Raw genomic sequence first — 26,372 nt, forward strand, 5'->3', positions numbered from 1 at the left:
CCACAACTCAGCCAAGTGGGTTGCCCTACCCTGGGGAATACCTAAGGCTACTCCTCTTACTACGTAACAGGTGCACCAAGACAAAAAAAAATGACCCAAATGAAAGAACAGATCAAAGCTCCAGAAAAAATACAACTAAGCAACAAAGAGATAGCCAACCCATCAGACCCACAGTTAAAAACACGTAATTAGCATGCTCACAGAAATGGTTGAATATAGTCATAAAACGGAGGAGAAAGTGAAGGCTATGAAAAGTGAAATAAAGGAAAATATATGAGGAACCAACAGTGAAAAGAAGGAAACTGGGACCCAAATCAACATTTTGAACCAGAAGGAAGAAATACACATTCAATGAGAACAGAATGAACAAAAAACAATTCAAAAAAATGAGGAGAGGATTAGGAACCTCCAGGACAACTTTAAACATTCCAACATCTGAATCATAAGGGTGCCAGAAGGAGAAGAGGAAGACCAAGAAATGGAAAACATAATGAAGAACTTCCCCAATCTGGCAAAGGAAATAGACTTGCAGGAACTCCAGGAAGCTCAGAGAGTCCTAAAGAAGTCAGACCCAAGGAAGCACACACCAAGGACCATCATAATTACATTAGCCAAGATTAAAGATAAAGAGAGAATCTTAAAAGCAGCAAGAGAAAAGGAGACAGTTACCTACAAAGGAGTTCCTATAGGACTCTCAGCTGATTGCTGAAAAGAAATCTTGCAGGTAAGAAGGGGCTGGCAAGAAGTATTCAAAGTCATGAAAGGCAAGGACCTACATCCAAGATTACTCTGTCCAGTAAAGCTATCATTTAGAATGGAAGGGCAGATAAAGTGCTGCCCAGACAAGGTCAAGTTAAAGTAGTTCATAATCACCAAGCCCTTATTATGTGAAATTTAAAGGGACTAATCTAAGAAAAAGAAGATCAAAAGTATGAAAAGTAAAATGACAACAAACTTACAACTATCAACAACTGAACCTAAAGCAAAGCAAAATCAAAGTAAGCAAACAACTAGAACGGGAACCAAATCACAGAAATTGGGATCATATGGAGAGTTGTCAACAGGGAGGTGAAAGAATGGGGGCGAGATACAGGAAATAAGATGCGTAAATGGTAGGTACAAAATGGACTGGGAGTGGTTAAGAATAGTATCCGAAATGGAGAAGCCAAAGAGCTTATAAGTATTACCCATGGACATGAACTAAGCAGTGGTGGTGGGGAATGCAGGTGGGAGTGGGGTGCAGTGCAGAGGGCAATAAAGGGAAGAAAAAATGGGACAACTGTAATAGCATATTAAATAAAATATACTGAAAAACAAACAAACAAACAAACAAAATAGAAAGAAATCAACATGAGTAGTTCTTAATCTGGGACTTCTAGACTTCAGAATTGCAAGAAAATAACTATCTGTTACTGAAGCTATACAATCTGTGATATTTTCTCATAATAGCCTGAGCCAAATAATACAATTATATAAACATTTCAGAGATAGCCACGGTGGTGGGCAGCAGGGAATCCCATCACCTTTGAGATGGGTTATCAAATGTGCCCAAGAAGCACATTTCTCTTTGGTCCCAAATCAACCCTCTCAAACCTCTTCTTGAGAAAACACAAATTCTAGGAGAAATTAAAAAAAAAAAAGGGATTACCCCTGGCTGGTGTGGCTCCATGGATTGAGCAAAAGCCTGCAAACAAAAAAAATCTCCAGTTTGATTCCTAGTCAGGGCACACACCTGGGTTGTGGGCATGCAAGAAACAACCAATAGATATTATTTCTTGCACATGGCTGTTTCTCTCCTTTTCTTTCTCCTCCCCTCCCCTTCTTTCAAAAAAAATAATAAATTGTTTTTAAAAAGCAGATTTTATAAACTCCATTTTTTTTTGTTTTTAGCTATGCTGGGATATTTTTCCATTTTTCTCTGAAATTTATTCAGATTCCAATTATCCAAATGCCCATCAAACTATATAAGAAATATGGCTGAATTTTCTGCATTGATATCCACATAGTTTCCTGAAAGTAGATGAATCATATTTACCATGGTATCCATGCACCTGGCATTACTATAGGTGGACAACAAATATTTTTTGGAAGGTGAGTGAATGAAGGAATGAATGAATGATAAGTGGAATTTAACTTGAGTATAGCATCTGGTCAATTTTCTAAATCATTGCATACTTTTTCTGTTTTTTAAATAAACTTTTTTACCCAAGGTTTTCTATACATATCCCTTCAAATACTCTGAAGAAACTTAACCAGGATATCTTTATCCAGTTCTATTCTGTAAGGATGGAAGATTTGGAAGAGGTCATCTCAAGGACTATCCTCTTTTTTTTTTAATATTTTATTTATTTATTTTTAGAGTGAGGGGAAGGGAAGGAGAAAGGAAGAGAAAGATCAATGTGTGGTTGCCTGTCATGTGCCCCCTACCGGGGACCTGGCCCACAAGCCAGGCTTGTACCCTGGACTGGGAATTGAACCAGCAACCCTTCAGATTGCAGGACTGTGTTCAATCCACTGAGCTACACCAGCCAGGGTAGGACTAGCCTCCTTTATGTACAGTATGTCCCTCTGTATCTCTACATGTATATGGCTTCTTTGGAACCCATGTTGCAGTAGAGGTATTCAAATCATTTAAGTCAAATTATGATGCTTAAAAGGAAATCAAGATTCTATTAGTTATAAGTATAAGAAGCAACTGACTTTTCCATTTGCAGATATCAGAATACCAAACTCACAGGAGCTTAAGCTAATGGTTGTATTTTCTTTCTATATGTATTACAAAGTCTAGAGATAGGCTGCACAAGGCAGGTAGCCTGATTCAATAATCTTTCAGTTGTGAAGCTTGTTTTTTTTTATTTTTATTTTTTTGTTTTTCATATGGCTTCTCCCCTGCAGGCATAACATCTGCTTTTCAGTCAGCAAGAAATGGGAAAAGAGCCTCTATGCCTTTTTTATTTTGGAACCCATAATCCAGCCCAGGAAGCTTTGACTATATCTCTTTGGCCAGAATTACATTGTATAACCACCTTTAGATGCAGGGGGAAAAGGAGTCAAGGAGGAACTTGGCTGTAAATATGTGTTGAATGAACAAATCTTCCATATCTTCTACACTACCTTAAATAAGAAGTAATTTTCTTACCCCAAGGTAAGAAACAAGTCCCAAATAAGACTTGAAGGGGTGGAAATAAAAATAGCTTCTGAGCAAAAAGAGATGGTGGACATTCCTTTCATAGACCTGCCTTAAAAAGTCCATGGAGGCACAAGCACGTGTCACTTTGCTTTAATCAACCCAGAATCAAGTGTGCCTCCTAACCTATGTGAATCAGCCATGACTAGGGGTCCTGTTGGCTGAAGGTCAGAGTTAAATTGTTCATAATTGAGGCCTCACTTAATGTATTCTCAGAGAAAATGGCTATTCTCAGAGAAAGGGGTCATTTTGAAACAGAAAACCAGAGGTGGGTTTATTTAACCTGGAGGGAGTTGGGAGTTGAGGGTGTGGGTGGAAATGGCAGGTAGATTCTTCCAAGATTGCCTCCTGCTGCCCTTAGTATCCTTTAGATATGGTTTTAGAGATCATGAAAGATAGAGCTCTGGTCCCAGAATCCAAAGATTCCCTTGAACCCCAGCTCTGGGTTATGACTTTTGGCAAATCATTCTTTAGACCTCCATTACTTCATCTGCAAAGTAAGAATAAAAATATCCATAGATTAAGTGAGAAAATGTAACAGACACACTCCAACAGGTTTGAGAGTACATAGAAGATGTTGCTGCGAATTTTAGAATAGTACTAAGCTTTTACTACCTATTCTGGTCATTGATAAGTTTAATGTCACTGAATTTGATTTTGTGAACATAGGTCATTAGTGTTTGCAAAAAGAATCTTCTTTCCTATGAGCCATACTTCGATTTTTTTCAGGCCTTTTGACACCTGTCACCGGCCATGTTCTCTCATAAGTGGTTGGGAAGAGATATGTATAAGCTTGGGACATATGTCTGCTCAGACCTAGAGCTATATCTCATGATCCCCTTTGCAGTGAATGTGAATAAAGAAGAAAAAACCCTACTCATTAAGATCACACAGTATCCAAAGGATTAAAGCAACATGAAAATGAGCTGCTTACTACAATCTCTAACAGACCATTCAAACAAATTGTCACTCTACCACACCACATTCAATGAGGTGATGGTTCCACATGCATCCTCTTCTCCTTGACAGAATGTGTATAAAATATAAATAAATGAACAGATTACAGAATAAACTCTGAATGACCAATTTTTGTTCAAATAAAGGCCTTCTCTTATCCCACAGTTCCCTGATAATAAATCTTTGAGCAACAGGTTGATCCCTCTCAGAAACAGACTATGTAGCAATGTTTTCACCTTCAGCACTTGTCAGAATGGAGTGAGTGAGAGTTGGAGGCTTGAAAACACATGTAACTATAGACTAACAGCCTTGAATGGATTTCCTCTTTCAAAGGTCTTTTGGAGAATACTCTGGTTGTTGCTGAGAGAGAGAGAAAAGGAAACAGGTTGTGATGTCGATAATAACAGCAAATGCAATAGGCCATCTGCAAAAGGGAGCTGCTGATGTGACTTCCAGAGTATGCTAGCTACAAGGTTACAAGGACAGAACAGCGCTCCTCCTACCAAAAGAGTGGGAAAATGTAATTTTTTATTTATCTGTACTGTTACTTTTCCCTTAGGTCGGTTATTTAAAGTCTGTCATAAGTCTTTGGGAACTCATACAGCAATTTGCATGTGCTATCTCACTTACACAGTTCTATATGTATTCATGGGAAAAGAATATGAAGGAATTAGGGCTTCAACATTTCTCAGGGTATTCTGTAGTGACAAGTTGCATGAAATTTATGTGGTGGTGGTGGGGACCCAAATTTATAAAGCTGCTGCTCTAACCAAAAACAAATCAACCTCTACCATTGGGATATTGTTTTCGATAAGGAAATAGGTCAAAGTTATTCTCCTTTGTCTTGTTTCTCTGATTCCCTTGGTATTTGCTCTTTCTTCCAAATTAAGTAGGACCAAATGGCTTCAAAGTGACCAGTTCATTTCTATACAGACTGAGGCAGCTGAGCCTTTTTCAGTAGAGTGCACAAAATACTAAACCCCACATCTGCAAGAGAACATAATTGACCTTGTTTTACCCTTAGCATTTCTAATTTTTAAGCTTTAAGACACCCAGAAGCAAATATCCTCGGGAGCCTTTTTCCTTCCCATATGAAAGAAGTGTGGTTTCTGTCACATTATAACCAACTACTGACTCTTTACTAGGATTCAAACTTGGCCCAAATCTACATGTGCACCTGACATGTTGTATGTTCATTTAAATACCAGAACTACTGTTGCAAGACCACGTTACCTTTATGTAGGTACTAAATACATATTTGTGTTTTCTCCAAGTGTGCTTATTTCTACCAGACCAAGAAGATCAGTGCATGGTGGTTTTATAAGCCATTCAGAATATGTGTCTTTGAAGGAAAGTCCTGCACACACAGTGGTCATACAGTCCCCTTAGAGACCAGCCTACATCTGGTGAAACTTAATTTTGACACAAGTGTTGGTAACACGATCAAGTCATCTAAGAAATGAGAGATTCAGTCGCCCCTTCCCTTGGTGGACTCTCTACATATTTTCATGGGGGTTGGGGATTTCTGCCTCATCACTCACAGACATTTTAAGAAGGGAGAATAAATCTAAGCACACAGAACCTTCAGTCAAGTCACACTTTTCTCTATCCATTGGTATAAGGGGAATGTGTGAGAGAGAAACACACTTTAGGAAAGCATGTAAGCCCTGGCTGGCATAGCTCAGTGGATTGAGCACGGGCTGCAAACCAAAGCATTGCAGGTTCGATTCCCAGTCAGAGCACATGCCTGGGTTGCAGGCCACGGCCCCCAGCAACCGCACATTGATGTTTCTCTCTCTCTCTCTCTTTCTCCCTCCCTTCCCTCTCTAAAAGTAAATAAATAAAATCTTTAAATTTTTTTTATAAAAAATATATACATAAGAAAAGAAAGCATGTAAAGCTTGCTCTCTAGAGATCTTTTGTGTTACAAGAACAACTGAAAGTTGGTCAAAGTAAAGTTTTCAAATCAGACCTCAGGTTTCAAATCCCAAATCTATCATCTGCTTGAGCTGCCACATAAAAATGCCATAGACTAGGTGGCAATATATGGTAAACAATAAAAATTTATTTCTAAAGAGATCAGGGTGCCATCATTGTCAAGTTCTGCTGAGAGCTTTCTTCCTGATTTGTAGATGACCACCTTCTCATATGCTCATGTGGGAGAGGAGAAGAGAGGGGAGGGGAGGGGAGGGGAGGGGAGGGGAGACAATAGTGTGGTTTCTCTTCTTACAAGGACTCACGAGGGTCCAACTCTCAGGATCTTATCTAACCCTAATTATCTTATAAAGGCCCCTTCTCAAAATACTATTACACTGGTAATTAGGTTTCACACATAAATTTTAGGTAGACACAAATATTCAGTCCATAGCATTCTACCCCTGGGCCCTCAAAGCAAGGTCCTTATCACATACAAATTGTATTTAGTCTACCCCCAAATCTTACCTTGTTCCAGTATTAATTCTGAAGTCCAATATACAAAGTCTTATCTAAATACCATCATAACCAGATATGTGTAAGACTCAAGATATTCATTTTGAGAAAAATATTCTTCTCCAATATTACCTTGTAACTGCAAATAAGTCATATGCTTCCAAAATACACTGACAGAACAGAAGGTAGACATTCTTATTCCAGAAGAAAGAAATTAGAAGGAAGAAAGAGGTGATGGATCTTAAGCAAATTCAAAACCTAGCAAGACAAACTCCATTAGATGCTAAGGCTTGAGAATAATCTTCTTGATATTCTGCCCTACTGACCCACTGGGGTGGAAATATCACCTCCATGACTCGGTAGAGTGGCTCCACCCATGTGACCCTTTGCAACAGACTGGGTGGCACTCCTGACATTTAAAATCAAGTAGTAGCAGGCTTGTTGTTCCTCAGGCTTGTGTGCTCTGGGCCTGGGGTAGGAGTGTCAACTGTGATAATTTGCCTTTTGAGTATTTTTTCCCTCTTCTTGAAAGATAGTGCAAGTTTATCACCAAATAGCACTATTTCCATCCTGTGAAATTCAAGGAGTCTAATAGCCTTCCTTCAGCCTGTTCCACCTTCTCTGTTCCCTTTAGTTCAAACTGGTAGTGTCATTAATCATATAATATCATCTCTATTCTTGGCTTCTGCTGAGATAGTTGATTCTGCTCATGAGTCAAACTCACAATCTCTTATTAAATGGTTATTCATCCATATCCAGAGTGTTCTCTCCAGAACAAGTTTTCTCATTTTTTTCATTGTGGCCAATAACTTTCCAAACTTTCAAGTTCTGGTTCTTTACTGCTTAATAATTGTTTCTTCAACTTATGCCTTTCTTCATTTTAGTTTAAGCAATAAAAAGGAATAGAAGAATTCCAGTCAAGGTGATGGAATAGGTGAACATTGTGCTTGCCTCCTCCCATGACCACTTTAAAACAACTAAGTTATAGAACATCAACCTGGAGAATCATTTGGAAATTAGTCAAACATGAGTCCCATAACTAAGGTTATAAAGAAGAAGGAATGTTGAGATTGGTAGGAATGGTGGACATACAAAATTAGCTACCCCATGCCTGCCCACAGGTGGTGGTTGAAAATCAGGAAGGATATCTAAGCTTCTAAGCTTCAAAAGTCCTCCTTGAGGAACAAGGGGTCCTAGCCCCACACCGGGGTCTCTATCCCAGAACACTGGTGCTAAAAAAAAAGAACCCCCCATGACATCTGGTTGTGAAAAGTCAAATGGGGATTCTATGCATCTAGGTGAGATTGAAGGCTGCTGGAAACCGAGGTATCCTTGTAAAGGACTCACACACAGACTTACTTGCTCATGGGTACTCACCCTGGGCTCCTGTGGAGGGACAGTGGCTCAGTAGGTACAAGAGGCACACAGAAAGAAATGGAGTTGTATGGCATCAGAATGAGGGCTAGAGGGACAACTGCTATTTTCCCTGTGTTGAGTCTTCCTCCTGCATGGTTGGCAGGCAGGCACCATCTTTCCTGTGTTGAGATCTCCCCCAAAATGGCCAAATCTGAATCTGCATTAACTGGGTGAACACCATTCACCCCACCTTGGTGAAAACAGGTGAAACCCCCCCTCTGAAATCCTGCATCACCCAACTCATGTACCACCCAAGACTCTCTCAGTGGCTGAGCCTTATGAACAGCTGGATTGTGGCAGCAGACTTTGAGATGTCCTGTGCCTTTTATTGAGCTGTTCCAGGGATGGTACTGGTAGCAGCATACCTTGGTTAATAGTGTTGCCTGTTCTTCATGCTTCCAAGGCCAGAAAAGTTAGCTACCAACTATGAATATGGTCCCAACTTGGTCACAGGCAGTGGTTGAGCTTGGCCTGCACCAGACCCTTTCCAAAAGAGTCCCCAGAAACAATATACCTGGTGGCCAGCTTCAGACCACACAGAGCACCACCCAATTACCTCTACAAGTGGAACACATAAAGGAGTTCTCACCATGTATTAGAGCCTACTGAGGTGAATATATTCTGTGAGGTCAGCCCCCACACAGCAACTCATGAGCTGTGGTCATAACTAATCCTCATGGCCAGTCACTAATGTGCCAAAAGCAATTAAGGTTGAACTACAATAAGGGAGCACACAGAACCCACACAAGTGATACTCTTGAAGGACCTGGCTCAGGAGATCAGGGCAACTGTACCACTTGGCTTCACTGGACACCTACTACATAGGTCCACCCTACCAGAATGATTCATAACAGGTCTACCTAATACATAGAAATAAACACAGGGAGTAAGCCAAGATAAGGAGAAAAAGAAACATGTCTGAAAAAGAAAGACTGAACAAAACTCCAAAAAAAGAACTAAATGAAAGGGATGTAAGTAATCTACTAAATACAGAGATCAAAGCACTGCTTATAAGGGGGTTTAAGGAGAGAAGAATAGACAAACTTGGTGAGAACTTTACTAAAAAGAGAGTAAACAAAAAATTACATAGAAAACATAAAAAGAAGCAGTCAGAAATTAAGAACTCAATAACTGAAAAGAAGAATACATTAGAAATAATCAACAGTACATTAGAAGAAGCAAAGTATCAAATCAGTGATTGGAAAGAGAAGGTTGCGGAAAACATGAAGAGAAAAAAAGCAAAATCATTAAAAATGAAAATAGTTTAAAAGATCTCTGGGATAAAAACTACCAACAGCTCTGGCCAGGTGGCTCAGTTGGGGTTGAGCATCAACCCATACACCAAAAGTTTGTGAGTTTCAACCCCAGACAGGCCACATACCTAGGTTGTGGGTTTGATCCTTGTTTGAGCTATGTGCAAGGGGCAGCTGGTTGATGTTTCTCTCTCACATTAATGTTCCCCTCTCCCCCTTTCTCTGCCTCAAAAATCAATAAAAAATATCATCAGATGAAAGGTTTTAAAAAGAGTACTGGCATTTACTTTATAGGAGTACCTTTTGGGTACTCCTATAAAGAGAGAGAGAGAGCAAGGGATTAAGAATTTATTTGATGCAACAATGACAGAAATGTTCTCTAACCTGGCAAAGGGAATGAACATACAAGTCCAAAAGTCATGGAAAGTAAAAAACATAATAGACCCAAAGACACTAAGACACAGCGTAATTAGAATTGCAAAATTTAAAGACAAAGAATCTTAGCCCTGGCTGGCGTAGTTCAGTGGATTGAGCGCGGGCTGGGAACCAAAGTGTCCCAGGTTCGATTCCCAGCCAGGGTACATTCCTGGGTTGCAGGCCATAACCCCCAGCAACCGCACATTGATGTTTCTCTCTCTCTCTCTCTCTCTCTCTGTCTCTCTCTCCCCCCCTCCCTAAAAAATAAATAAATAAAAAATCTTAAAAAAAAGAATCTTAAAAGTAGCAAGAGAAAATGAGTTAGTTTCCTGCAAGAGAGCTCCCACACATCTGTCAGCTTACTTATCACCAGAAACTTTTTGGACCACAGGGATTGGCATGATAAAAAGCAAGGACATACAACCAAGACTACTCTACCTAGCAATGTTATCATTTAAAGTTGATGGAAAAATAAAGAGCTTCCCAGACAAGAAAAAGGTAAAGGAGTTCATTACCAATATACCAGTATTACAAGAAATGATAACAAGACTTCGTTTTAATTTTTTTTACTTTATTGGGATGACATTATTTCATAGGCTCATATAAGTTTTGAGTGTACATTTCTATGACACATAATCTGAATATTGTATACCCACAACTCAAAGCCAAATAATCTTCTTTCACATATAATTATCCTTAAAAAGTCTTATTCAAGAAGAAAAAGAAAAAATAAATATAAATAATAAATGGCAATATATTCCTTTAGATGTAAATGGATTAAATGCACTAATAAAAAACCATAGGGTAGCTGAATGAATTATAAAAAATATATATGTGTGTGTATACATATATATCTTATAGACTATATATTAATTGTATTACTATATATTGTTATATATTATATATTACATATTTTTATATATATATTCTACAAGTGAGCCACTTCAGATAAAAAGACACAAACAGACTGAAAGTAAATGGATGAAAAAAGACATTTCATGCAACTAGAAATGGACAAAAACTGAGGTACCAATACTTCTATTTGATAAAACAGACTTTAAAATAAAAAAAACTATATGAGAGACAAAAAAAGGACATGTAATAATGATAAAAGGATCAATCTAACAAAAAGGTATAACCATTGTAAATGTTTATGTACCCAACACAGGACACATTAAATATTTAAAACAAATATTGACAAATATAAAGGGAGAGATCAACAGTGGTATGGAAATAGTAGTGGACTTTAACATTTAATTAACATTAATGGATAGATCTTCCAGACAGAAACTCAACAAGGACACAGTGGCTTTAAATAACATGTTAGACCAGATGAATTTAATTGATATTTTCAGAATATCACCAAAGAAGCAGAATATACAGTCTTTCAAGTGCACATAAAGAATTTTACATAATAAACTGTATTTTAGGCCACAAAACCAGTCTTCATAAATTTAAGAAGTTTGAAACCTAGTCAAACATCCTCTTTGACTACAATGTTATAAAACTAGAAATCAATGAAAAGAAAGAAGTAAAGGAAAAGAAAACCATACATAAACATATGAGGGTAAATAACATGCTACTAAACAAATAATGAGATCAAGGAAAAAATCAAAAGATACCTTGATACACATGAAAATGTAAATACAAATGATCAAAAATCTATGAGACACACACAAAAAAGCAGTTTTAAGGGAAATTTCAGAGCAATAGAGGACGAATTTAAAAAAATCTTAAATTAAAAAAAATCTAACCTTATACATAAATGAAGTAGAGAAAGAACAACAAAAGCTCAAAATAAGAACATAGAAGGAAATAATAAAATTTGGAACAGAAATAAACAAAACTGAGTCTAAAAAAACAATACAATAGATCAATGAAGTCAAGAACTGGTTGTCTGAATAGCTAAACAATATTGATAAACCTTTAAACTTACCATGAGAAAGAGAGAGAGGACCCAAATAAATAAAATAAAAAATGAAAGAGGTGAAGTGACAACTAACACAACAGAAATACAAAGGGTTATAAGAAAATACTAAAAGCAATTATATCTCAACAAATTGGACAATCTGAAAGAAATGGATAAATTCCTAGAAACATACTATCTTCCAAGACTAAATGAGAAAGAAACCGAAAATCTGAAAAAAAAAACAGTTACTATTAATGAAATTGAAGCATTAATAATAATAAAAAAGACCTCCCATAAAACAAGTGTCCCAGAGCAGAATGCTTTACAGGTAATTTTTAAATTATATTATATTGATTATGCTATTACAGTAGTCCTAATTTTTCCCCCTATACCTTCCTCAACTCAGTACCCTCTTCTCTTTCAAGCAATAACCCCACCATTGTTCATTCTCTTGGGTCATGATTATACATTCTTTGGCTACTCCATTTCCTATACTGGACTTTATAACCCCACGGCTATTCTGTAACTATATGTACTTCTTAATCCCCTCACCCTTTCCCTCATTCCTGCACAGCCCCTCCCATCTGGCAACCATCAAAACACTTTCTGTATCCATAATTCTATCTTTGTTTTTCTTGTATTGTTAGTTTGACTTTTAGATTTAATTGTTGATAGATATGTGTGTATTTCCACTTATTGTTCATAAAGCCCAGCACAGGTATCAGCCATCTGTATATTGCTTTATAGCTCATGCAAGGTGGGAAGAACACAGATGGAGCTAACTTTGGCCTCCATCACCTGGGAAACCTCAGATCCTGCACACCCAATAGACAGCTACAGCCCAGGTGGGAGCACCACCACCCTGCCCCTGCACAGCTGATTTTCCATGGAGGGCAGAGGTTGGTAGTTAGTGGTCACAACCAGTCCTTGCAGCTGACTGGCCTGGGTAAATTCACCTCATTTACTTACCAATAGCAATCAAGGCCCAATTAGAAAAGGAAGGTCTACTAAGCCCACATGATGAGCACACCTTGAGTATTTAGCTTGGGTAATAGGGGAGGCTGTGCCACTGGACCCTACAGGACACCTACCACAGTAAGCCAGGCTATCAAGACAAGGAGTCACAGCGGCTCTACCTAATATATAGAAACAAACATAGGGAGCCTGCCAAAATGAAGAGAAAAAGAAACATGGCTCAAATGAAAGATCAGATTAAAAACTCCAGAAAAAGAGCTAAACAAAATAGGGATAAGCAATCTATCAGATGCAGAGCTCAAAACACTGTTTATAAGGGTACTCAAGGAACTTAGTGAGGACCTTAACAGCACAGAAAAAATCCACTCAGAAACAAAGGATACACTAATTGAAATAAAGAACAATTTACAGGGAAACAACAGTAGAGTGGATGAAACTAATAATAAAATCAATGATTTGGAACATAAGGAAGCAAAAAAACAACCAATCATAACAGTAATAAGAAAAAAGTATCCAAAAAAATGAGGGGAGTATAAGAAGCTTCCTGGACAACTTCAGGAGGTTCAACATTCACATCATAGGGGTACAAGAAGGAGAAGATAAAAAGCAAGAAATTGATCTCATTAATTTGAAAAATTAATGAAAGAAAACTTCCTAATTTGGTGAAGGAAATAGACATGGGAGTCCAGGAAGCACAGAAAGTCCCCAGCAAGATGGATAAAAAGAGGCCCACTCCAAGACACATCATAATTACATTGCCAAAGGTTAAAGATAAAGAATCTCTTTTATCTCTCTTTAGCAGTGAGAGAAAAGTAGTTAGTTACCTGCAGGGAGGTTTCCATAAGGCTGTCAGCTGATTTCTCAAAATAAATTTTGCAGACTAGAAGGGATTTGCAAGAAATATACAAAGTCAAGAAAAGAGGGGAACCTACAGCCTAGATTCATATATGCTGCAAAGCTATCATTTTGAATCAAAGAGCAAGTAAAGATCCTTCCGGACAACAAAAAACTAAAGGAGTTTATCATCACCAAACCATTATTATTTGAAATGTTAAAGAGACTTATTTAAGAAAAAGAAGATCAAAACTATATACAAGTAAATTTTATCAGAAATTGAAAGAAGCATTAACACTCATCTTTCTCCAACTATTCCAGAAAGTTCCAGAGGAAAGAAAACTCTCAAGCTTATTTTATGAGGCCACCATTATGTTAATTCCAGGACCAAATAATAAAAAGTATGGGCCAAGATCTCTGATAAACATCAATGCAAAAATCCTCAACAGAATATTAGAAAACTAAATTCAGCAATACATTAAAAAGATCACATACCATAATCAAGTGGAATTTATTCTTTGGCTGAAAGATTGGTCCAATATTTACAAATCATCATGATACAGCACATGACCAAAATAAAGTATACAAAGCATATGAACGTAAAAATAGATGTAGAAAAAGCATTTAACAAAATCCCAAGAAAGTGGGAATAGAGGGACCATATCTCTACACAATAAAGGTCATATATGACAAACCATGGCTAACATCATATTTAATGGGGAAAAATTTAAATGTTTAAATCCATGCCTATGTGGCCAATTATTCTATAACAAAGTAAGCAAAAATATGTGGTGGGGTAATGATAGTTTATTCAATAAATTGTGTTGGAAAACTAGACAGATATATGCAAAGAAATGAAATTAGACCACCTTCTTACACTATATACAAAAAATAACTCAAAGCCCTGGCTAGCATAGCTCAGTGGATTGAGAGTGGGCTGTGAACCAAAGTGTCACAGGTTCAATTCCCAGTACATGCCTGGGTTGCAGGCCATGACCCTCAGCAACCACACACTGATGTTTCTCTCTCTCTCTATCTCCCTCCCTTCCCTCTCTAAAAATAAATAAATAAAATCTTTAAAAAAAATAACTCAAAATGAATTAAAGACTTAAATGTAAGATTCAAAACCATAAAACTCCTAGGTAAAATATATAGGCAGTAAACTTTTAGACATTGCTCTTAGTAGTATTGGTTTTTCTTATAAATTTCTTTGGGCAAGGAAAACAAAAGAAAAAATAAACAAATGGGACTACATCAAACTAAAAACTTTTGCATAGCAAAGGAAGCCATCAATAAATGAAAAGAGAACCTATTGAATGGGGGAATATGTTGGCCAATGATACATCTCATAAAAGGTTAATATGCAAAATTTATAAAGAACTCATAACTTATAGCCAAAGAAACAAACAAACAGTCCAATTAAAAATGGGCAGAGGACTTGAATAGACATTTTTTTTTAAAAGAGGACATACAGATAGCTAATAGGCATATTAAAAGATGCCCAAAATCACTAATCATCATTGAAATTAAAGCCACAATGAGGTATAAACTCACACTTGTCAGAATGGCTGTTATTCATAAACAAACAAACAACAAGTGTTGTCAAGAATGTGGAGAAAGGGAAACCCTTGCATACTTTTGGTGGAAATGAAGATTGATGCAGGCACTATAGAAAACAATATGTACATTCCTCAAATAATTAAAAATAAATCTTCCTTATGACCCAGCAATTCTACTTCTGGGTATTTATCTGAAGAAATCTAAAACACTAATTTTACAAGATATGTGCATCCTATATTCATTGCAGAATTATTTACAATAGCAAAGATATAAAAGCACCCTAAGTATCCATTAATAGACAACTAAGGAAGATGTGGTATGTATAAAAATTAAATAGTAGCCATATAAAAAAGAACAAAATTTTACCATTTGTGATAACATGGATGGACCTAGAGGGTATTATGCTAAGTGAAATAAGTCAGAGACAGAGAAAGAGCAAACAGAGAAAGACCAAAACCATATAATTGCACTTATATGTTGCATCTAAAAAAAAAGAATAAACAAACAGAAACAGACTCATAGATAAGACTGATGTTACAGGGAACAGACTGATGGTTTCAAAGTAAAGGTGAGTTAGGGGTGCTGGGTGAAAAAGTTAAAGGGATTAAGAATTACAAATTGGTTGTCACAAAATAGTCATGGGGATGTAAAGTACAACATAGGGAATACAGTGTATAGTTAATAATATTTTAATAACTTGTGTGGTACTAGTAGGGTACTAGTCTTATTGGGGTGATCATTTTGTAAATCCTGTAAATAGTTAACCATTGTGCTGCACACCTGAAACTATTATAAAGTAATATCAAGGATTCTTCTAATAAACAAATTAGAATTGTTACTTGAAAGTAGTGACAATCAAAACACCTTTTAGATTAGAATTCAATTGTTGCTAATGCATCATTCCTTCATGACAGAGTTTAGGAATCATGTCTGTGTTTTACACATAGTTGATTTTTAATCATTATGTTCTGAATGAATAAGTGCACATTAAGCATTTCTAATGCTTCCCAATTTTATAATAAAAAAGGAAGTGTACGTTCTAAAAAAATTCAACTGTAATTGAAATATAAAAATTACAAATAAAAAGAATGAAGGCACTCTACTTCTTTTCTTAGCAGTCTCTTTAGCTAAATATCCAGTTTCACCACTTACAAGGCCAACCTTCACAAAATAGTAGAACATGAACACAGTTCAGGCATGTACTTTGCCATTTTAAAACAGGGATGATGACCTTTTCTCTATGTCGCAATAAAATGTTCCTCATTTCCATTGATTCTGAGACCTCATTGAAGTCATTATTAATGTCCATATTTCTAGCACTCCCCTCAAAACTCTTGTAGTCTCTACCCATTACTCAGTTCCAAAGCCTCTTTTATACAGTAGACATTTGTTACAGCAATACCTCATTTCTTACCACCAAAATCTGTCTTAGTTTGCTCATGTTGCCATAACAAAATACCATATACTGGGTGACTTAAACAGCAAAAATTAATTTTTCAGTTTTGGAGGCTTAAAGTCCCAAGATATGCAGTCAGCAAACTGGAGACAGAGAAGAGAGATGATAGTGGAAGGTTTAGTATGAATCCAAATGCCTGAGAACCAGTACAGTTAAAGTTCTAAGTTCTACCAGTGGTGTCCCACCTGCAGTCCATGGACTGCATGCCACTCAGGATGGTTTTGAGTGTAGCCCAACACAAAATCATAAATTTACTTAAAATAGATCTTTTGTGATTATGTGTCACAATGTATTTAATGTGTAGTGGAAGACAACACTTCTTCCAATGTGGCCCAGAGATGCCGAAAGTTTGGATACCCCTGTAAGCCAAGAGACCAATGTCCCAGCTCAGAAGTCAGACAGGCTCTTTCTTCTTAGTAGACTTTTCTTCTTTTTAGGTTTTTAATTGATTGGATGTGGTCTATCTACATTAGCCAGTGTAATCTGGTTTATTCAGTCTACCAATTCAAAGGTTCACATCATCCAGAAGTAATCTCACAGACATACATAGAATAATGTTTGACCAAATTCTTGGGTGCCTCATGGCCCTGTCAAGTTGACAAAAAATTAACCATCAGTGTATATGATGTCCATGATTCTCATCCTCTCTGTTTATCATTTGCTGTCTGTAAAATGGAAATAATAAAAAAACAACCTCATAGAATTGTTTTGAAGAGCAAACTTTCTAACACATGTAAAACACTTAACAGAGGCCCACAGTGAGGGCTTGGTCATGGCAATTACTGTTACCAGTGTATTATATACATCATTAGATAATAAGTCTATCTTGAAAATCAGAATTTTCACAAGTGACTTTAATTCTCTCTATTTATAATGCTGTAATATCAGGTATCAGTCTCAAACATATTATCCTAGGATAGTATGACCTAGTACTGCACCTGTTGAAACTAAAAACCTTATTTACTCTTCTAAAAGATAATGAGAAATGCAACCTGCACTTTCAAACTTGTTTAAAAAAACACATCTCAGGTTCCACACAGAAACCATTATAGTAGCACCTATTGGGCAAGAGGCCCAAGAATCTACATTTTTAACAAGAGCCTCTGATAATTCTGATCTACACTAAATATTAAGTTCCACAATAATGGAACTTGGCACAAGCTATTGATTCATATTTTCCTCCATTTGTTTTATTACATGTGTGTGTAAGTACCTTAGTGTTATTGCCCAATTTGAGTTTCAGTTTGCATTTATCCCTCTTATGTTCTTCCAGTTGTACATCATCTACTTTTAGGGTGGTGCTCTGTGATTTGGTTTATGTTTGTTGTCCAAGGCCTCCTCACCCCCATCATTCCTTTGGTAACAGACAGTGCTGCTCACTCCTTTCTTATTTATTCTATATTGTATTATCTTCTTCCTCCACATCCTTCTTGGTGATTCAGAAAAAGAGCTGTTTTTGTTGTTTCTAGAGATAACACGTCTCTCATAAATTTCTCTCCAACTAAAAACATCATAAAATTGCTGGTGACTTAGCACAAAGTCATGCCTGTCCTAGAGGACCACTTCTCTAACTGGCTCTTATTTAGTGAAACTGCATTTTGGAGGCTTTTGTTCTTCCATTCTTCCTTGCTGCCATTTAGAATGGACCCTTAAACTCAGAGTAGACAGGGATGTTTCTTATTTTAGGTTTGTATAGATAGTTGCTTAATTTTGTGAGTTAAATTAAGCTTGTGGTTCATCCACAGTTTCCCATATTGTAAACTCCCCTCTCTTTATGAACATAGGAAATTAAGCCATAGTTACAACTGAAGAGGTTACAGAACATAAGGTGTATTAATGATGGAATGTAAATGGGTTGGAAAGCATTGGACTGCCTCTATTATACTTACAATGAGCATCTTAGTCAGAAATAGCAGTAATTAATTAATTTAATCTAAAAAAATAGGGGTTTACTGGAAGATATCAAAGATCACCTAGAAATGTCAGGCATAGAGCACATAAAGGGACTAAGGAAGCTTGTGCTATGGGAGCCTATTGCAGAATGCAGGCAAGCAGGATCCTGATAAAGGCACTGGGTGGTGCTCCTGAAACCCCTCCATTCCAGATTCAGAGCCATGTACAGAGGTTCTGACTGGATACTTTCAACCAAGTGTCTACTCTTCCATAGACAGGGGACTTCCCCTAAGAATTTCTGCAGCAGAAGGTCATGCTTCTTCCTTCCTCCCAGAGTTCTTCACAAATCCAAATGTTCACATGTTGTGCAGCCTCAATATTGAGAATCCCTATTTTTTCAGCCACTGGGCTAAATGTTCCATATGCAGAATCTCTAATCCCTGTCACACCATCTAAAAAAGATAGTAGCAGTATGTGTGTGTTTGTATGTTTGTTTTTTACAGTGAAAAAAAACTGTGCCTCAAAGAAGTAAAATAACTTGACTCTGGTCATAGAGACGGTAAGTGATGAACCCAGGCTTGTCTGACTCCAGAACTGATGGCCTAACCACTCTATCATGTTGCTGCCTCTATTATCTTCACCTGAAGTTTCCTTATATCCCAAATAAGATAAGCAAGTAGGACTTGTTTCTTAGTTATTACATCCACATCTGAGTAATAAAAGGTTTTGACAAAATTATCTCTAGACCTCCTTCCATCTGTGTCATTTTCTTTCTTTAACTGTATTCCATGGGCTACCATTTAAAATGGCATTGAGTGTACAACTGCAGAGCAGCTTTGGATGGTGTTGGTAGAATCATTGTCATTATCAAGTGCAATTGTTTTCTTTGGTCTTGTGCAGCTTTCCCTATAAAATTGTACTTCTCTCACCAAGTCAGTTTCCTGAAGTCTGTTTGGAAAATAAACACAGGCCTATTTCCCTGTAGAACTGGTTGCCAAACATACAGTTCCTGCTGTCTCATTGGTGGCATGCTAATCACTATTTTGTTCTTCTGAATGCATACACCTCAGCAGAAATGCAGAGGAGCTTTTTCAAAAAAAAGTGTATGTGTTCACTGGTTTTATGGGGACAAAGTGAAGAGTGGTTATTCAGATAATCACTCCTAATATTTTCTTGGGTATATTTGGTTTTAACTAGAAACTAATAGCCACTTGGACACTGTTGTAGAGCAGTGTCCCTGGCATCAGTCTGAAACTCCCATCCAAGACTGCAACTAGCATCAGGGCATTCATTAGAAGGCATAAACTCTGGGTATATTCTTTTTTCAGAAGGAACAGTGTGTGATTCATTTATTCTATAGTTCTGTGAATGGACATTTATGGAACCCCTCCTTGAAACCAGGGATTGAATCAGCATTGAACTTTTACTTGCAGAAATAAAACAAAGTCATCCAGGAAATGGGCAGTAGACATTAAAAACACACTGAAAATTCAAGATGATGGAAATGTATTATGAATGCCTGGAGACTGACTAGTACAGGAGCACAGAGAATGGGATTGCTGTGTCTTGGGGATAAATCTGAAAAACAAAAACCTCAGAAGTTATAGTTGGGTGGGGTCATAATGAAACAATTTTACCCAGAAAATAATGGGGAGGGTATTTGAAGTCTGAAGGACAAAAACCTACAAGTTTCACAACATTAGGAAGTTCAAGGTGATTGTGAGTTACAGAGAAGGGAAGTAAAAAAAGAGTGAAAGGAGAATTTAAAAAGGGGTTAATATATGCCATGATATGAATAGTCACATATTTCAGGGAAAGGTGTTTGGATTATGTTTTTAGGGACCCTTGAAGGTTTTAAATGAGAGAGTGATTTGATCAGATCATATTTTAGAAAATCACTCTGTTGACAGGATGGATTAATGCAAAAAGAGGATAGATGTTTTTATAGACTGTCACATCACAAGTACAATTTTACCATTTTGGAAAGAATTTATAGAAGACTCATCACTTTTCAGTCTCTTTTAAAATATGAAAGCCATGAGAATCTGATATGAAAATGTGTGGTAATTTCATTAGGAAATAATTACAGTGGTTATTTTCTTTTACTGGTCTGGAACCCTAAAAAAAATGACAGTAGGCCAGTACAGTATACTTTGTCTTTTTATAATGTAAATTTTAGAGAGCATAAGTAAAATGTTGTCTTCTAATCTGTAAAATGATTACTGACAAAAATCTCAATTAAGATGAATTAATAAGTTATTAAAATATATTGTTTTGTACTTGAAAGCTTTTACACTAGTTGTGTAGCCACTGCAAATGCTTATTTAACCATTTTGTGCTATATTTAAGAACCACTTTCAAACATCTATCATGTATCATTGAACTACATTAGAAGATGTGAATGTGGACTGCTTTAAGACATGTCAAAATTAATAAGTGCTTTAGTATGCTGTTCTATTTCAAATACAAGCCCATGAAAAACAATGAGCAAGTCTTCAGTGTTATGATGGGAAAATAGCAAAACCATCCCATCTTACTTCACTCATCACATCATCTATTACACAGTAAAATAAACATAGCCACTGACTACAACCCTTAATGAGCATATGTGACTCTAATAATATTTATTGGGTTTATTTGTTTGGGGCCAACTGACGTAAAAAGAAAACAGCACGGCATGGGGTCATTAGTCTCTTCTGACATGTGCAGTAATTATAAGGGAAACATTAGTAGCCTATTTTTAGCATGTATCTTCATCCACTGAAATGATTGGCCCAAGAAATAATCCCTGGGACAGAAAACAGAAACACCCAGAATTAAACTTTCTTTCTCAACTGTTCAATGGTCATAGGAAATTTATTAGCACCATCATTTCTCATCAACATTGAAGAATATTTTACTTTAGACCATTATGCAATTCTTCCCAACTAGATAGCCTCTCACCTTCATCTCTGTTAAGGGTTCTTCCAGGTAAAAGAAATAATAAATGTTGCCTCCTCCAGGAAGCCTCTCTTTTCCTGCAAACAGTATCACTTGTATTTTATATTATTTTTACTTATATATTCTGTTTATTCTAATTAGTGTTTTCTTTATTAAAAATATTATTGAAAACTCATTAAAATGATAGGAGCAAGACATTGTTCTAGGCTCCACAGTGATGGTATATGACAGATATGGTAGATAGGTAAAAAAAGTACAATTTCCCCTGTACAGGAGTACAAAACCCAGTAGGTAGGTGAGGCAGATAAATACCATATTTTTCAGACTATAAGATGCACCTAGGTTTTAGAGGAAACTAGGAAAAGCATTTTTGAAGTAAAAAAATTTGGTAAAATATTTAAAACATATATAACATAATATTTCACCAATGCAAATGTAAACAGAACTGAACAGCAGCATTAACAACCATTACTCCTCCCAAATGGGGGGTGTGCATCTTATAGTACAAAATACACGGTAAGATCAAAAAGTGGCTCTCAATATCATTTCACCTCAGTATATGAGAGGGATGAGGTTCCCTGCTCCTAATCTCAAAGATTTACTGTTGTTTGTCAAGAGCATATGGGCATGATGAGGAGACCAGAATGTAGACTGGCAGGATGGGAGGAGAGAATAATTTGAAAAATTTCAGGAGGCATTGGTGATTAAAGCAAGGTCTTTGGCATAAAATACGTGATTTGGATGAGCTACATAATTATTTTGAAGTTCATAATATTAGTATTAGTGCTAAATGAGATGCTGTAAAATACATTATATTATCTAGCTTCTAAGTTCTCAATAAAGGATATTTATTATTTTGTTGCTATTATTTTGTTGGTATTATTATTATTTGTATGCTGTTTCTCAGAGAGTGTGTCCCCAACCCTGAACTGTGAAATATCTCCCACTGGAAGCACAGTATATACAGGAAGTTCAGAAGAAAGGTAATTTTATAACTTTGTAGGGTGAAATCAGAGAAGGCTTTTTGGAAGAGGTGCCATTGCAGTTGGTTCATAAGAGTTTATTATTATTTAGAGAAACCGTGACTATGGAGACAGACACTCACCCATGAGCTAAATGATAAATAGTATTTGCACATTTCATTCTTGGTGTTCTAGGATGGATTTCAGGCATTTGTTGGGTATTTCCACCATAAGTGATAAATTGTTTAGAGCAGGAACCATTATTGTACATTTTATTTTCTTATCTTTACAAAGAAGCTAATAGAAATAAAATAAATACTTTTGTTGACCATCTATGGCCTACTATGGAAGTCATTCTTATAACTGAGAGGTTGATAGATATATGTAATACATCCTTTCTTCCTCAGAGAAAAGGAAACTTGGAGAAAGCTAGGATGGATTTGGGGAATAGGATGCAGCCTTCGCAGCTCTCTTGTCTTTGGATGGTTTCATCTATGTGAGCTCCTCTCTATACTCCCTAAAGAACATGATGTATATAACAGAATCATGGTGCTTTAGGCTTATTTATCTGTTATAATTCCTCTTTCATTGGTAAATTCTTTTATTATATTTATTAAATTTCCAACATATTTTCAGCTATGCAAAGAGGCAACTAAGTAAAGGTGTTTAGTTGGAATGTGTGCAGAAGAGATAAAGGCCAAGAGCATCTGCTGAACTGGTGGGTGGGGAGAAGACGTATGGTGAAGGCACTTCCCAGGGAGAGGAAAGTGGGCTATTGTCTCATCACTCCTCCCCATGAGAAGATTCTCTATCTAGTATTACCAGGTTCTGGATTTTGTTTTTCTTGAGAAAGATGTGTTTTCATTAAAGGGAGCTTTTGTAATAAGGTATAAGCTACTAATATACTAATACCACAAGGAATTGTTTTTTTCTTTTTTTTTATTGTTGCTGGAGTACAGTTGTCTCCATTTTCACCCCACCATGCCTGCCCACCAAACCCATCCCACCTCCCACCTTTGAGCGTACCCCCTTTGGCTTTGTCCATGTGTCCTTTATATGTGTTCCTTGATGGCCTTTCCCCTAATATTCCTCCCCCATCTCCTCTCTGGTTAATTCTTTACTACAGTGTCTCTGGATCTACTTTGCTTGCTTTCTTTTTTGTTTTTATTAGGTTCCACTTATAGGTGAAATAACATGACATTTCTCTTTCACCTCCTGGCTTATTTCATTTAGCATAGTACTTTCCAGGTCCATCCATGCTGTTATGAAAGGTAGGAGCTCCTTCTTTCTGATGCATAGTATTCCATTGTGTAAATATACCACAATATTTTGATATACTCATTTACTTGATGGGCACTCAGGTTGCTTCTAGCACTTGGCTATGGTAAATTGTGCTGCTATGAACATTGAGGTGCATAGATTCTTTTGAATTGGTGTTTCAGGATTCTTAGGGTAAAATCCCAACAGTGATATTGCTGGATCAAAAGGCAGTTCCATTTTTAGTTTTCTGAGGAAATTCCATACTGTTTTCCACAGTGGCTGCACTAGTCTGCATTCCCACCAACAGTGCACTAGGGTTCCCTTTTCTCCACATCCTCTCCGACACTTGCTGTTTGTTGATTTGTTTATGATGACCATTCTGATCAGTGTAAAGTGATATCTCACTGTGGTTTTAATTTTCATCTCCCTGATGGCTAGTGGTGCTGAGCATGTTCTGATAGGCCTCTGGACCCTCTGTATGTCCTTCTTGGAGAAGTGTCTGTTCAGGTCCTTTGCCCATTTTTTAATTGGGTTGTTTTTCTTCCTAGAGTGGAGTTGTATGAGTTCTTTATGTACTTTGGAGATCAAACCCTTGTCTGAGGTATCATTGGAAAATATGTTTTCCCATACAGTTATTTCATTTTTCATTTTAATGCTGTTTTCTTTAGCTTTGCAGAAGACTTTTATTTTGATGAGATTCCATTTGTTTATTCTTTCCTTTATGCCCCTTGTTCTAAGGGACATGTTTATGAAAATAAAACTAATTTTATACAATGCTGGCTATCTAGGTTCCATAATATGGACACTGATGTTGAGAAGAATAATTATGCTAAAGAAACAAGTATATGTTTAAAATATGTTCTAAATTTAATTTCTACACATAATTCAAGTTTATTGTGGAGAGAAAACAAAAAATTGAAGATAAGCATCAAGAATAAAATAAATTCTCCCATAAGCTTATTATTATAGAAGAATGTTGAAGGTCATGTTTATGACTTCATTTTTTCAGTAAATACATGACCTTGTACACAAACATATTTTTAGCACAGTCTTAATTTTTTAAATGTGTTCTTGTTTCCTCCTCAGTATATATTATCACCTTACCTATTATATCCTGATTGATTTTTGGTGGGGTGTCTGGCAGTGGGTGGGGTAAGGTATTTCCTTTCTCCTGTTTAGCTATGAGATTAGGTGAAAAGACACTACCCACAGGTCCATGAATGCCTCAGATTGGTTTAAATCTATCAGAGTTTCCACCTTCAGACCCCGTGATCAGTATAAGAATATAAATCCAACAATTTGGGCCATATAGAGATAACAGATTCCAGGACAAACAGTAAAAAAAGACACTTTCTCTCTTCTGGATAGTGTTTGATGTTATGAAGCCAGATATTTCTTCTTTTTAATTTTTTTTATTTTAATCTTTGTTCAATTACAGTTTTCTCCCTTTTACTCCCATTCCAGCCCACGCACCCAACCTTCCCCACTTCCCTCCCACTACCACTCCCCCCTAGATTTTGTCCATGTGACCTTTAAATTTGTTCCTGTAAACCCTACCCATTCTCCCTTCTCTCTTCTCTCCCCTCTGGTCACTGTCAGTCTGTTCTCTATTTCAGTGACTTCGTTTATATTTTGCTTTTTATTTGTTTTGTTGTTTAGGTTCCTGTTAAAGGTGAGATCATTTGGTATTTGCCTTTCACTGCCTGGCTTGTTTCACTTAGCATAATGCTTTCCAGCTCCATCCAAGCTGTTGCAAAGGGCAGGAGCTCCTTCTTTCTTTCTGCTGCACAGAACTCCATTGTTTAAATGTACCAAAGTTTTTTGATCCATTCATTTACTGATGGGCATCTAGGTTGCTTCCAGCACCTAGCTATTGTAAATTGTGCTGCTATGAACACTGGGGTGCAAAGGTTCTTTTGGATTGGTGTTTTAGTGTTCTTAGTCCCAGCAATGGGATTGCTGCATCAAAGGGCAGATCCATTTTTAGTTTTCTGAGGAAGTTCCATACTGCTTTCCATAGTGGTTGTGCCAGCCTGCAGTCCCACCAACAGTGCACTAGGGTCCCCTTTTCTCCACAACCTCTCCAATACTTGTTGTTTGTTGCTCTGTTTATGATGGCCATTCTGACTGGTGTGAAGTGGAATCTCATTGTGGTTTTAATTTGCATCTCTCTGATAGCTAGCGATATTGAACATCATTTCATGTGTCTTTGGATCTTCTGTATGTCCTCCTTGGAGAAGTGTCTGTTCAAGTCCTTTGCCCATTTTTTAATTGGGTTGCTTGTCTTCTTAGAGTGGAGTTGTGTAAGTTCTTTATATATTTTGAAGATTAAACCCTTGTCTGAGGTATCATTGGCAAATATGTTTTCCCATACAGTTGTTTCTCTTTTTATTTTGATACCGTTTTCTTTAGCTGTGCAAAAGCTTTTTATTTTGATGAGTCCCATTTGTTTATTCTTTCCTTTATGTCTCTTGCTCTAGGAGACATGTCAGTAAAAAAGTTTCTGCATGAAATATCTGAGATTTTCCTACCTATGTTCTCTTCTAGGACTTTAATGGTGTCACAGTTTATATTTAAGTTTTTCATCCACCTTGAATTTATTTTTGTATATGGTGTAATTTGGTGCTCGAGTTTCATTTTTTTTGCACGTGGCTGTCCAGTTCTCCCAAGACCATTTGTTGAAGAGGCTATTTTTACTCCATTTTATGTTGCTACCCCCTTTGTCAAATATTAATTGACCATAGAGACTTAGGTTTATTTCTGGGCTCTCTGTTCTGTTCCATTGGTCCATGTGCCTGTTTTTATGCCAGTACCAGGCTGTTTAGATTACAGTGGCCTTGGAGTATAGTTTAGTGTCAGGTATTGTGATCCCTCCTACTTTACTCTTCTTTCTCAACATTACAGCAGCTATTCGGGGTTGTTT

This window comes from Phyllostomus hastatus, unplaced genomic scaffold (genome assembly GCF_019186645.2).
Source record: "Phyllostomus hastatus isolate PE091 unplaced genomic scaffold, TTU_PhHast_1.1 phas_scaffold_78, whole genome shotgun sequence".
Lineage (NCBI taxonomy): Eukaryota > Metazoa > Chordata > Mammalia > Chiroptera > Phyllostomidae > Phyllostomus > Phyllostomus hastatus.